This window comes from Rhinoraja longicauda, chromosome 35 (assembly GCF_053455715.1).
Source record: "Rhinoraja longicauda isolate Sanriku21f chromosome 35, sRhiLon1.1, whole genome shotgun sequence".
NCBI lineage: Eukaryota > Metazoa > Chordata > Chondrichthyes > Rajiformes > Arhynchobatidae > Rhinoraja > Rhinoraja longicauda.
Genome location: NC_135987.1, coordinates 845,045 through 857,012, shown reverse-complemented (window position 1 = coordinate 857,012; position 11,968 = coordinate 845,045). Strand labels below are relative to the sequence as shown.

The 11,968-nt window shown below is 43.9% G+C and overlaps 2 non-coding genes across 2 annotated transcripts; one reads left to right on the top strand and one right to left on the bottom strand.

The window, feature by feature from the left end:
* Nucleotides 1-1,049: 1,049 nt before the first annotated feature.
* trnah-gug (transfer RNA histidin (anticodon GUG)) lies at nucleotides 1,050-1,121 on the bottom strand. The gene has a single exon. It is a non-coding gene; the product is annotated as a tRNA-His (tRNA).
* Nucleotides 1,122-11,426: 10,305 nt separating this feature from the next.
* Nucleotides 11,427-11,517, top strand: trnar-ucu (transfer RNA arginine (anticodon UCU)). The gene is given in 2 exon segments: nucleotides 11,427-11,463; nucleotides 11,482-11,517. It is a non-coding gene; the product is annotated as a tRNA-Arg (tRNA).
* The last annotated feature ends 451 nt before the right edge of the window (nucleotides 11,518-11,968 follow it).

Genomic DNA, 11,968 nt, shown 5'->3' with positions numbered 1-11,968 from the left:
ATGGAACATCTCCCGGGAACTGGGCGATGGAGAAGAGCGAATTACTAGGATTTACTGGCCGGTGAACAGCGGAGACTGACCAGGTTTGGGCCCAATGCTCAGGGGAGGGATGTGGTGTTTGGGCATGGCACAGAAACAATAACGATGGCCCGGGACAGAGCGACTGCCTGGGACAGAGCGGCGCTGCGGGGATTCTGAAATCGGGTTACTCCGAACAATAACCAGACGTTCACAGATTACCGGTAGCTGTCAGTCGGTTGGGTGTGGATGGCTGCACACAGCAATAAAGAATGGAAAATGAGGCCGGCGCTCAGTCAGACAGATAAACCGAGGACACTTACACAATGTGAATCACACCGACAATTAAATAAACACCTGTGTGAACACCTGTGACTGACTATTAAAATATTTGCTTGTTTACTCTATCCATTGGTTGTTCGAGATTTTATTTGATTTCATGCACCCTCTCCTATATCCACCTGCGACCAGCAACTGGATCTGCAAGACTGAGTGCTTTTTATCAGTAACTGTACAACTTGGAGGTATATTAATCCAATTAAATTGTTTAAAAGCCGGCATCCACTCAGTTAAACTATGTTTAACGGGGGGACGCTGCAAATCATCGTCTGAACTGCCCCGATATTGTTCGCTCAAGAAGTTCGGCAACGACAGGAGGCTTCCAGATATGACTGCTGTGGGGAGCAGCAGCTCTCTGCCAGCATCGGCTGGTTCAGTGAGCGAGGATCCTCCTATGTCGTTGCTGAGGCAATCCGGCTGATTCTGTCTCTTGCAGTCCCCGTAATCGGGTAGCGATCAGTGACAAATAACCAGAGATCACACCTATATTCTGGCGCCTGCTCATCTGTAATGACGGATCACCTCGAAACACACCAACTCGTTCACTATGTACGAATGCAAGATAGAATGTTCCCAGGAGAAAGGCGCTGGGGACAGAGGTACCTCAACCGCTGGCCGGAACCGTTGTTCCAATGAAAGGAGAGAGTTGAATTTCCCGGAGCATCTGAAATATAAATTTATAAAACACTGCCTGCCGTAACTCGGATTCGAACCGAGGTTGCTGCGGCCACAACGCAGAGTACTAACCACTATACGATTACGGCCACACACTTCAGCTGTGTTCTAGCTGCACTGTCAAAACATCTGTTACTGGCGTGGCTCACTAACTGACGCTCCGGTGACCGACGTTAACCCAGCGGCTCGCGATTCCCGGCCGCGCTTCCACAATGAGCCCTTCCAGGTTATTCTGCAGGATGTCTCTCTCCAGTGCACTGCAAGGAAATATGGAAAATAGGGTCGCGTTCATTTCACTCATGATCGATGGAGAAGAGATTTCATTTTTGGTTTTGCCTGTGGTTTGAACAGCTCCGTGACAAAACGGCCGATGCACCCACTCTCTCAAGATTATTCTCCGATACAGTTACCTTGGAAACATCGGTGAAAGCTGAGTCAAATCACTAAGTATCTTAAGATTCTGGCCTCTGTAACCAAGGGGCAGCGTTTTGGATTTATAATAATTTACTTAGAACAGAGCTGTTTTAAAAGGACTGTAACCGAATGACACGTTCATTTTATGAACATTTTATTGTTGTCTGTCAAAATCCCCAGTGATGTGAGAGTAAAGCAGGCGGTCGGGGCGCGTTCCTTCAAAGTTGGGCTTTGGTAACATTTCCTCGACCTCTTTGCTTGCAATCTCGGAGTTTTGAACTATTTTCACTTTCAGGCCTGAACAAATTTTCCTCCTTTTCGTTTATCACATTCCCGTGCTCTTATCCACATTAATAGAGCTATAACCAAACACATTAGTCCATTGCTTCTTTCGGGACTGCATCAGTTACTGTGCGGTGGTCTGGTATCTCCATTCATCATCACGGGATGTGATTCGCCAGTCTTCACTTCATTAGATTCCCTATCCTCTCTGTCTTTTAACCGCTACATTTTGTATCAGAATGCCCTTTTATGGGAATTGTTGACACCGATTCCCTCAGATCGTAACTGCAGTTTAAACAAAAGAAACAATGTGTTGGACAATAGTTAGGAATCGGGGATACATAGTGAGAGTTGAATTTGCTGACGCGACTGACGATGCGAAGTTATCGCTCTTTCACCATGATTATATATTACATAGCAACATAGAAACATAGAAAATAGGGGCAGGAGGAAGCTATTTGGTCTTTTGGGCCAGCACCGCCATTCATTGTGATCATGGCAGATCATCCACAATCAGTAACATGTGCCTACCTTCTCCCCATATCCCTTGATTCCAATAGCCCCGAGAGTATCAAACTCTCTTTTAAATTCATCCAGTGAATTGACCTCCACTGCCTTCTGTGGGAGGGAATTCCACAAATTCACAACTCTCTGGGTGAAAATGTCTCTTCTCACCTCAGTTTTAAAAGACCTCCCCTTTATTCTTAGATTCTGGCCCCTGGTTCTGGACTCCCGCAACATTGGGAACATTTTTCCTACATCTAGCTTGTCCAGTTCTCTTATAATTTTACACGTCTCTATAAGATCCCCCTCTCATCGTTCTAAACTCCAGTGAATTCAAGCCCAGCCTTTCCAACCTTTCCTCATATGACAATCCCGCCATCGCGGGTATTAACCTGGTGAACCTACGCTGCACTGCCTGAATAGCTAGGATGTCCCTCCCCAAATTAGGAGACCAAAACTGCACACAATACTCCAGATGTGGTCTCACCAGGGCCATAAACAACGGCAGGACCTCTTTACTCCTCTACTCAAATCCTCTCGTTAAGAAGGGCAACATGCCAGTACCTTTCTTCACTGCCTGCTGTACTTGCCCGCTTACGCTCAGTGACTGGTGAACAAGGACTTCGAGATCTCGTTGCACTTCCCCATTACCTAATGTGACACCATTGAGATAATAATCTGCCTCCTTGTTTTTTGACGCCAAAGTGGATAACCTCGCATTTACCTATATTGTACTGCGTTTGCCATGCAACTGCCCATGCACTCAACCTGTCCAAGTCACCCTGCAATCTCCAATCATCTTCTGCGCAGTTCACACTGCCACCCAGCTTTGTGTCATCCCAAACTTGCTAGTGTTACTTCTAATTCCATCATCCAAATCATTAATATAAATTGTAAATACTTGTGGCCCCAGCACCGAGCCTTGCGGCACTCCACTCTCCACTGCCTGCCATTCTGAAAAAGACATGTTTATCCCTAGTGTTTGCTTTCTATCTGCCAACCAATTCTCTATCCATGTCAACAACATACCCCCAATATCATATGCTCTAATTTTGCTCACCAATCTCCCGTGTGGGCCATTATCAAGGTCTAGATACACTACATCCACTGGAACTCCTTCATCCATTTTACTTGTTACATCCTCAAAAAATTCCAGAAGATTAGTCAAGCATGATTTCACCTTCATAAATCCATGCTGACCTGGACCAATACTTTTACTGCTATCCAAATGCTCCGTTATTACCTCTTTAATAATTGACTCCAGCATCTTCACGACCATCGATGTTCCCTCTTACTCCCCTTTGAATCTTACCTCCTCTTTGGAATGAAATGATCCTGCATCTTCTCGATTATGCCCGGAAATACCTGTCATTGCTGTTCCACCGTCATTCCTGCTAAGATCCTTTTCCATTCGACCTTGGCCAGCTCCTCTCTCATGCCTTCACAGTCCCCTTTGTTCAACTGCAACACTGACATTCCTGGTTTAACCTTCTCCCTCTCAAATTGCAGATTAAAACTAATCATATTGTAGTCATTACCTCCAAGCAGTTTCTTTACCTTGAGTTCCTTTATTAGGAAAAGAAGACACTAATGGGATCTAAGAATCCATCTCGGAGGCACTCTATAAACTCCCGTTCTTTGGGTCCAGAACCAACCTGCCAGCATATTGAAATCCCCTAAAACCACAGTGGCATTACCTTTCTTACATGCCGGCTTTAACTACTGCTGCAACGTACACCCTATATCCGGGCTACTGTTTGGGGGCCTGTAGATAACTCCCATCAGTGTCTTCTTTGTCTAATAAAGGACCTCAAGGTAAAGGAACTGACCACAATATGATTGGTTTTAATCTGCAATTTGAGAGGGAGAAGGTTAAACCAGGAATGTCAGTGTTGCAGTTGAACAAAGGGGACTGTGAAGGCAAGAGAGAGGAGCTGGCCAAGGTCGAATGGAAAAGGATCTTAGCAGGAATGACGGTGGAACAGCAATGATAGGTATTTCTGGGCATAATCGAGAAGATGCAGGATCATTTCATTCCAAAGAGGAGGTAAGATTCAAAGGGGAGTAAGAGGAAACATCGATGGTGGTGAAGATGCTGGAGTCAATTATTAAAGAGGTAATAATGGCGCATTTGGATATTAGTAAAACTATAGGTCCAAGTCAGCATGGATTTATGAAGTGGAAATCCTGCTTATCTAATCTTCTGGAATTTTTTGAGGATGTGACAAGTAAAATGGATGAAGGAGAGCCAGTGGATGTAGTGTATCTGGACTTTCAGAAAACCTTTCATAAGGTACCACACGGGAGGTTGGTGAGCAAAATTAGAGCACATGGTATTGGGGGTAGGGTATTGACATGGATAGGAAATCGGTTGGCAGACGGGAAGGAAAGAGTAGGAATAAACGGGTCCTTTTCAGAATGGCAGGTAGTGGCGAATGGAATGCCGCAAGGCTCGGTGCTGGGGCCGCAACTATTTACAATATATATTAATGATTTGGATGATGGGATTAGAAGTAACACTAGCAGGTTTGCAGATGACACAAAGCTGGGTGGGAGTGTGAGCTGCGAAGAGGATGTTAGGAGGTTGTAGGGTGACTTGGACAGGTTGAGTGAGTGGGCAGATGCAATATAATGTAGATAAATGTGAGGTTATCCACTTTGGCTGCAAAATCAAGGAGGCAGATTATTATCTCAATGTCCTTGTACACCCGTCACTGAAAGGAAGCGTGCATGTACAGCAGGCAGTGAAGAAAGCTAAAGGCATGTTGGCCTTCATAACGTGAGGATTTGAGTATAGGAGCAAGGAGATCATTCTGCGGTTGTGCACGGCCCTGGTGAGACAACATCTGGAGTATTGTGTGTAGTTTTAGTCTAATTTGAGGAAGGGTGTCCTTACTATTGAGGCAGTGCAGCGAAGGTTCACGAAGTTAATCCCTGGGATGGAGGGACTGTCTTAAGAGGAAAGATTGGAAATACTGGGCTTGTATTCACCGGAGTTTAGAAGGATGAGGGCGTATCTTATAGAGACGTATAAAATTAGAAAAGGACTGGACAATCCAGATGCAGGAAAAATGTTCCCAATGTTGCGGGAGCAGAGCAGTCTAAGAATAAAGGGGATGCCATTTAAAACTGAGGTGAGAAGAAACGTTTTCACCCAGGGAGTTGTGAATTTGTGGAATTCTCTCCCACAGAAGGCAGTGGAGGACAATTCACTGGATGAATTTAAAAGAGAGTTCGATAGAGCTCTAGGGGCTCGTGGTATCGAGGGATATGGGGAGAAGGCAGGCTCTGATTGCGGTTGATCAGCCATGATCAGAATGAATGGCAGCGGTGGCTCGAAGGACCAAATGGCCTCCTCCTGCACCTATTTTCTATGTTTCTATGTTTCTGTGTTTCTAATTTTTACAATTCCTCAATTCTATCCATCGTGACTCCACATCGTCAGTCCCCATGTCATCCCTCGTAAGGGACTGAATTTCATCCCTCACCAACAGAGCTACCGCACCTCCTCTGCCCACCTGCCTGTCCTTTCCTTTGCACTTATAACCCTGAATATTCAGTTCCCAGTCCCGATCCCCTTGCAGCCATGTCTCTGTAATCCCCACAATGTCATATTGAGTGAAACTCATTTCTCCCCACTGAGTCTACGCTCTTTTGCACTTGATTCCAAATGGAAAAGTGTAGGTGAGAAACTGTGGATGCTGGTTTAAATCGAAAGTAGACACAAAAAGACCAGATGGAAAAGTTCCCGTTCGTTCTACAAACAGGACGACAGGTTTCATATCCCCGACGGAGGTCACAAAATACTGGAGTGACTCAGCGGGATAGGCAGCATCTCTGGAGAGAAGGGATGTGTAGCGTTTCGGGTCGAGACCTTTCTTCAGACTCTGCTTGTCCCGCTGAGTTACTCCAGCATTTTGTGTCCACTTTCGATTTAAACAGTTCGTTCCAACACATTTCTGCAGTTCTTTCCTACACATTTCATATACCCGACCTATCATGTCATAGTGCGGATCAATTGCAATAACGTGGCATCATCAGTCGGGTCAGCAAACTCAACTGCCTAACTATGTATGTTGCCCGGGGGAATATGTGTTCCGGGGTTTGATTATGTTGGTTGTATTTACCCATACCGTTGGGTTACATCACGCTTAGTGAGTACATCTCTGCCTAAGAAATTGCAGAGTTATGGATGTGGCCCAGTCCATCACACGGACCAGTCTTCCCACCAGTGACCATCTACGCCACGCTGCCGTGGAAAGTAGCCAGCATAATCAAAGATTTGTCCCACCCGGTCATTCCCACTTCTCCCCGCTCCCGTCGGCGGAAGATACAGAAGCTTGAAAGCGCGAACCACGAGACTCAGTACCAACATTTTCTCCTCTGTTATCGGGGTTCTGAACGGTTCTACCTTAAAACATGGTATTTTCAGATTCACCTCTACTTTATTGCGGACGTTGGACTTTGTCTTTGGAACTGTTGCACTGACATGGATAGAAAATTGGTTGACAGACAGAAAGCAAAGAGTGGGGATAAATGGGTCCCTTTCGGAATGGCAGGCAGTGACCAGTGGGGTACCGCAAGGTTCGGTGCTGGGACCCCAGCTATTTACGATATACATTAATGACTTAGACTCAAAGGGTTAAAAGTACCATTAGCAAATTTGCAGATGATACTAAGTTGGGGGGCAGTGTGAATTGTGAGGAAGATGCAATAAGGCTGCAGGGTGACTTGGACAGGTTGTGTGAGTGGGCGGATACATGGCAGATGCAGTTTAATGTAGATAAGTGTGAGGTTATTCACTTTGGAAGTAAGAATAGAAAGGCAGATTATTATCTGAATGGTGTCAAGTTAGGAGGAGGGGGAGTTCAACGAGATCTGGGTGTCCTAGTGCATCAGTCAATGAAAGGAAGCATGCAGGTACAGCAGGCAGTGAAGAAAGCCAATGGAATGTTGGCCTTCGTAACAAGAGGAGTTGAGTATAGGAGCAAAGAGGTCCTTCTACAGTTGTACCGGGCCCTGGTGAGACCGCACCTGGAGTACTGTGTGCAGTTTTGGTCTCCAAATTTGAGGAAGGATATTCTTGCTATGGAGGGCGTGCAGCGTATGTTCACTAGGTTAATTCCCGGAATGTCGGGATTGTCGTATGTTGAAAGGCTGGAGCGATTGGGCTTGTATACACTGGAATTTAGAAGGATGAGGGGGGATCTAATTGAAACATATAAGATAATTAGGGGATTGGACACATTAGAGGCAGATAACATGTTCCCAATGTTGGGGGAGTCCAGAACAAGGGGCCACAGTTTAAGAATAAGGGGTATGCCATTTAGAAAGGAGATGAGGAAGAACTTTTTCAGTCAGAGAGTGGTGAAGGTGTGGAATTCTCTGCCTCAGAAGGCAGTGGAGGCCAGTTCGTTGGATGCTTTCAAGAGAGAACTGGATAGAGCTCTTAAGGATAGCGGAGTGAGGGGGTATGGGGAGAAGGCAGGAACGGGGTACTGATTGAGAGTGATCAGCCATGATCGCATTGAATGGCGGTGCTGGCTCGAAGGGCTGAATGGCCTACTCCTGCACCTATTGTCTATTGTCTATTGTCTATTAATATTCTGCACTCTGTATGTTTTTCTTTCCTTAAAGTTTTGGGTGGAACTCAGAAATGAGAAAGGTTTAGCAACACTTATAGGGGTGTATTATAGACCGCCAAATAGGGAACGAGAATTGGAAGAGCAAATATGTAAGGAGATAGCAGATATTAGTAGTAAGCACAGAGTAATGATTGTGGGTGATTTCAATTTTCCGTATATAGACTGGGAATCACATTCTGTTAAAGGGCTGGATAGTTTGGAGTTTGTAAAATGTGTGCAGGATAGTTTTTTGCAGCAAGACGTAGAGGTGCCTACCAGAGAAGGGGCAGTGTTGGACCTCCTGTTAGGAAATGAGACGGGTCATGTGTCGGAGGTATGTGTTGAGGAGCACTTTGGGTCTAGTGATCACAATGCCATTAGTTTCAATATAATTATGGAGAAGGTCAAATCTGGACGAAGGGTTGAGATTTTGGATTGGTGAAAGGCTAATTTTGAGGAGATGAGAAAGGATTTAAAAGGAGTGAAATGGAACTTTTTGTTTTATGAAAAGGATATAATAGAGAAATGGAGGATATTTAAAGGTGAAATTTTGAGAGTACAGAGCCTTTATGTCCCTGTTCGGTGGAAAGGAAAGAATAATAATTTGAAAGAGCCATGGTTTTCCAGGAAAATTGGACACTTGGTTCGGAAAAAGAGGGAGATATACAATAAATATAAGCGGCAGGGAGTAAATGAGGTTCTTGAGGAATATAAAGAATGTAAAAGGAATCTTAAGAAGGAAATTAGAAAAGCGAAAAAAAGATATGAGGCTGCTTTGGCAAGTAATGTAAAAGTAAACCCCAAGGGGTTCTACAGATATGTCAATAGCAAAAGGATAGTGAGGGATAAAATTGGTCCATTAGAGAGGCAGAGTGGACAGCTATGTGCTGAGCCGGAAGAAATGGGGGAGATATTAAACAATTTCTTTTCTTCGGTGTTCACCGAGGAGAAGGATATTCAATTATGTGAGGTAAGCGAAACAAGTAGAGTAGTGATGGAAATTATGAGGATTAAAGAAGAGGAGGTACGAACACTTTAGAAAAATATAAAAGTGGATAAGTCTCCAGGTCCTGATAGGATATTCCCTAGGACATTGAGGGAAGTTAGTGCAGAAATAGCAGGGGTTATGACGGAAATATTTCAAACGTCATTAGAAACGGGGATGGTGCCGGAAGATTGGCGCATTGCGCATCTTGTGCCTTTGTTTAAAAAATGTTCAAAAGTAAACCTAGCAATTATAGACCTGTTAGTTTGACGTCTGTGGTGGGAAAATTAATGGAAAAGATACTTAGGGACAATATATATAATTATTTGGAAGGCCTGATTAGAAACAGTCAACATGGATTTGTGCTTGGATGGTCATGTTTGACTGATCTTCTTGAATTTTTTGAAGAGGTTACCAGGGAAATTGATCAGGGCAAGTCTGTGGATGTTGTCTATATGGACTTCAGTAAGGCATTTAACAAGGTTCCACATGGAAGGTTGATTAAGAAGGTTAATAGTGAGGTTGCAAGATGGATTCAACAATGGCTGAATGGGAGATACCAGAGGGTAATGGTTGACAATTGTATGTCAGGTTGGAGGCCAGTGTCTAGTGGAGTACCCCAAGGATCTGTGTTGGGTCCACTGTTCTTTGTCATTTACATAAATGATATGGATGATGGTGTGGCAAATTGGATTAGTAAATATGCAGATGATACTAAGATAGGTGGTGTAGTTAATAATAAAGTAGAGTTTCAAAGTCTACAGAGAGACTTGGGCCTTTTGGAAGGGTGGGCTGAAAGATGGCAGATGGAGTTTAATGCTGATAAGTGTGAGGTGCTGCATTTTGGTAGGACAAATCAAAATAGGACGTACAGGGTAAATGGTAGGGAATTGAGGAATGCAGTGGAACAGAGGGATCTGGGAATAACTGTGCATTGTTCCCTGAAGGTGGAATCTCATGTGGATAGGGTGGTGAAGAAGGCGTTTGGTATGCTTGCCTTTATAAATCAGAGCATCGAGTATAGAAGTTGGGATGTAATGTTAAAATTATACAGGGCATTGGTGAGGCCGAATCTGGAGTATGGTGTGCAGTTCTGGTCGCCAAATTATAGGAAGGATGTCGACAAAATGGAGAGGGTACAGAGGAGAATTACTAGAATGTTGCCTGGGTTTCAGCACTTAAGCTACAGAGAGAGGTTGAACAGGTTGGGTCTTTATTCTTTGGAGCGTAGAAGGTTGAGGGGGGACTTGATAGAGGTTTTAAAAATTTTGAGAGGGACGGACAGAGTTGACTTTTCCCTTTGAGAGTGGGGATGATTCCAACAAGGGGACATAGCTTCAGAATTAAGGGACAAAAGTTTAGGGGTAACATGAGGGGTAACTTCTTTACTCAGAGGGTGGTAGCTGTATGGAATGGGCTTCCGGTGGAAGTGGTGGAGGCTGGCTCGATTTTATTATTTAAGAGTAAATTGGATAGGTATATGGATAAGAGGGGATTAGAGGGCTATGGTCTGAGTGCAGGTAGATGAGACTAGGTCAGGGAGAGTGGTCGGCGTGGACTGGTAGGGCCGATCAGGCCTGTTTCCATGCTGTAGTTGTTATATGGTTATATGGTTATGGTTAAGTTCGGCGTGAATGTATAGAATAACCTGATTTGATTAGGCATGCAAAACAAAGCTTTTCACTGTAACTCGGTAATAAACCTAAATGTCATCCTGAACCTGTTGTGGTTCCCTGATCCTCAAAATTAAGACAGGCGACACGGAGAATTCTTCGAGAAGTTAAAAGCCTTTATTTGCAAACAACGGCTGGAACAATCAGGAAGCCAACCACCTGACTGCCCACTTAGTACATCGGTACTAAGTACATTACTTAGTACATTAGTACATCCTATGTTTATAGGATTATTCCAAACCTTATCTTCTTTACATTACCTCATACCCACACTCCTTTCTTCAGTCATTCATTTCTTTGCAGTCACCCGTCACCATTAAACCCCATTCAGTAATTTATCCTTATCTCAATGCTCACATCCCTTCATACCTCGCCTCCCTCATTTCCCTGCTAGTCCATCCCTCACATCCATTCATCACCCCAAGGGCTATGTCTTTCCTTATCTGCCACTATTATCTTTCATCCAACACACAAGTTCAAAGAATGTCGAAACAGTTTTACAATGTAAGAAAATGTGTAAGGAATGCCTAAGCAAATGATGCACAACAATGTAACAAGGAATAAGAAAGTGTAAGATAAAGCAAATGTGGAAGCAATTATAATACGTCTTAATGTGTTACTGATTACAGCAGTTGCAATGTACTAAAGTATAAAGAAGGTCCACGCTGTTAAATTTAAATGGCTAATAATGATTACAGCAGCTACAATGTAACAAACTAATATACAAAATACAACAAACCTAACCCTATCTTATTGAGGAACCTGGTGCTCCAATGATATGGGAATGTTGGAAATTGTTTTGTCGCGTCTTCAGAGAAAGAAGCAGTGAGAGTGGTTGAGAGTTTGATATTAACAAAGCGCTCTTTGTGGTACAGTAACTTTTTCTATATATATCACAGGTGACGAATTATAGGCTCTGTAGCGCAATGGATAGCGTATTGGACTTCTATTGATGCATAATGAAGTAATTCAAAGGTTGTGGGTTCGAGTCCCACCAGAGTCGGCATTTTATTCCGAATTCACTAAAGCGTTATGCAAGTTCAGATTTCGAGTGACGGATGACGTCACACTAAGTTGGGGAATCCAGACAACTTACCTGCCCCATTTATTCACAAAATGCTGGAGTAACTCAGCAGGGCAGGCAGCATCTCAGGAGAGAAGGAATGGGCTGCACGTTGCTAAACTCTCGTCGAAGAGAGGAGGATAACTTCTTCAAAGTGGACATACCCTGCATTGATGACGGGACCCAATGTCAATTCCTCTTTTGTTTTTTCTTCCTACGGGAGATGTCCCTTTCATATCTATAAACGCTGTAATGCAGTGTCGGTCGGAATTCAACAATAATCGCCGCATTTCTCCTTCATCATCCACCTGAATGACAGCTACACCCACACTTGACTTTCTTGTCCCTTGACTCATTATATTATTTTTCAATTCCGCAAATCCATGAAAAG